The 2,400-nt window shown below is 41.0% G+C and overlaps 1 pseudogene; it reads right to left on the bottom strand.

Moving 5' to 3' along the window:
• Nucleotides 1-608: 608 nt before the first annotated feature.
• Nucleotides 609-2,039, bottom strand: LOC102832781 (annotated as a pseudogene).
• Nucleotides 2,040-2,400: the final 361 nt, after the last annotated feature.

Raw genomic sequence — 2,400 nt, 5'->3', positions numbered from 1 at the left:
GCAGCACTTTATATATATATATATATATAATTTTTTTGGAGGGGTGCTAACAACTCTTCCTGGAATCACCTTTCCGGTTTGACTGGTGCTTTATACAGAGTAATGAGTGTTCTCAGAGTAGAGTCTTTCCCTTGGCTATGTTTGGCTCACAGTAAGGTAGACCCATACTTCGTTCTCTCCTCTATGGAGAGGGCAATATGTATTAAGCTGAAACGTTACTTTCCAAAAGAAAGGGATTAGATTGCTGCTTCACAGCTGCGGAGTTATTTGGAATGTGTTACATATGGTGCTATAGCAAAAAGGCAATTGAAAAATGTGTACATCACAACATGCTTTTAAAGACGCTTGCACTGTGTTCACGTTCCCTTAAATGTTGTTCCCAAAGGTGTTCAGCTTCTAAGCCCAGTTGGGATCTCTGGGGAGAGGCAGAGACAATTTGGCAGAGGAAAAAAAAAAGACATGATTGAGAGGGAATCCGGTGGACGGCGAGGAGAAAGCAGCCTTCCAGTTCAAGATCAGCCCTCAGTTTAAAGGTCAGCTTTGGGCAGGCTGGACTCAGGAAGTCAGGGCCAAAGGGAGGAGCAGCGGCAGGGCTGGACTGGGGTGCTCTACATCTCATTCAGGTCAAGCAGAGTCTGGTCCTGCATCCTTTGTGTACAGAGACGCACCTCTTTCGTGCATTTCAGTTTATCTTCCAAATCATCAACTGTCTTTTCCAGCTTGGCTACTGATCTCTCAGCAAACTCAGCACAGGTCTCTACCTCCTTAAGTTTATCAGTAAGAATTTTTATCTCTTCCTCATATTTTTCTTCTTTTTGAGAGTACTTTTCTTCAGCAGCACTCAGAAACTTCAGGTTCTGGTCCATCAGTCTGATCTGCTCATCCATCTCTTGGCAACGAGATTCTGCCAACTCACCTCGCTCTTCTGTGCGTTCCAAGTCCCCTTCAATAATCACCAGTTTATGAGTCACCGCTTCGTACTTTTGATCTGCTTCTTCTGCAATGTGCTTAGCTTCCTTGAGCTGGATTTCCTGGAGTTCCATCTTTTCTTCATCTTTTAAGGCCCGGTTTTCAATAACTTTCATACCTCTCTCGCTTTTATCAGCAGCTTTCTCTGCCTCCTCCAGCTTTAGCAGGGCAGTGGCCAAGCGCTCCTGAGCGCGGTCCAACTCCTCTTCAACCATGTGGCTCCGATGGTTCAAGGAGGCCACCTCCGCCTCAGACTTTTCCCGGGCCTTTCTCCTTCTACTTCCTGCTGGAGTGTTCGGCCCTCGGCATCATCAGCCTGCTGCTGCAGTACTTGGATTTTGCGCTTCACCCCCTCGATGGCGGCCAGGCCATGGTGCCCACACAGCTTTTGCTCACACTCCAGTTCCTGCCTCCTCTGCTCAGCGTAGCAGTCGCTTCTCCTACTTCATCTTGTGTTGATGTCTCTTGCATCAGTCAATATTTTTTAGGTCCAGGAATTATGAACCCTGATAGAACTGAGCTAATGTTGTAATATGTATGCCATGATTTTGTGTTTGCAGGAAAACTACATAAGCCAAAAGTGTAATTTTGTTTCTCAGTTACATAAAACACATGTTTATATAGTTCACCTATAACCAACGGTTTTTAAAAATTATTAGAATTGCTTTTAGAAGATGTACAATATAATAAAGAAAGCAGTTACTATAAAGAAGAACTTCCACAAAAATAAATAATATGTTGACACAATATATACAGCAAATAATTAAAGAAAATTTTAATAGGATGAGAACAGAAGGAGACCTTTATTTGGGGCTAAAAATTCTACTAATTGCAAAAGAAACAGTTAGTATTAAATGTCAAGGAAAATATTTAGTATCAGCCAGTTAGTCAGTTCCTCAGAATGAAGGCACATATAATTCTGTCTAATCTATCTTTATGTTTAATGCTTATGGATTACCAGGTCCAACCTTTACTTTGTCTTTAATCCAAAAGGTATCTATTTCTAGGGACATGGAAGGAAAGTTTCCTGTTCCCAATGTAAGTTCTACCTTGTACTGAATTAAAAGCATCTTAAATCTATTTAAGATCTATTAGAAATGGGAAGCAGAAAGCCCTCCCTCTTCCAAAAAAGGCAATGCACACTGCTGCTATAAAAAGAATGGAACCAAAAGACCTCTGTGCAGGAAGTCAAAGAAAATAGTGTAGCTATAAAGTTATAAAGTTGATATAAAGCTAATACTATGTTTAATTTATTGCATGTCTATGCAATGTCAGGTACAGTGTCCTGGGATTTTCATGAAGATGATTTCATTCCATGCAAGACCATAAGGTAATTCTTATCTCATCTTGTTAATAGATAAACTGTTGGCAGAAAAAAGATAATTTGTTGACATTGTCCTAATCGTAGAGACAGAACTGTGACTTATAACC

Source organism: Chrysochloris asiatica, unplaced genomic scaffold (genome assembly GCF_000296735.1).
Source record: "Chrysochloris asiatica unplaced genomic scaffold, ChrAsi1.0 scaffold00002, whole genome shotgun sequence".
Lineage (NCBI taxonomy): Eukaryota > Metazoa > Chordata > Mammalia > Afrosoricida > Chrysochloridae > Chrysochloris > Chrysochloris asiatica.
Note: the sequence above shows the minus strand (reverse complement) of the source record. Positions and strands in the feature narration are given on the sequence as shown.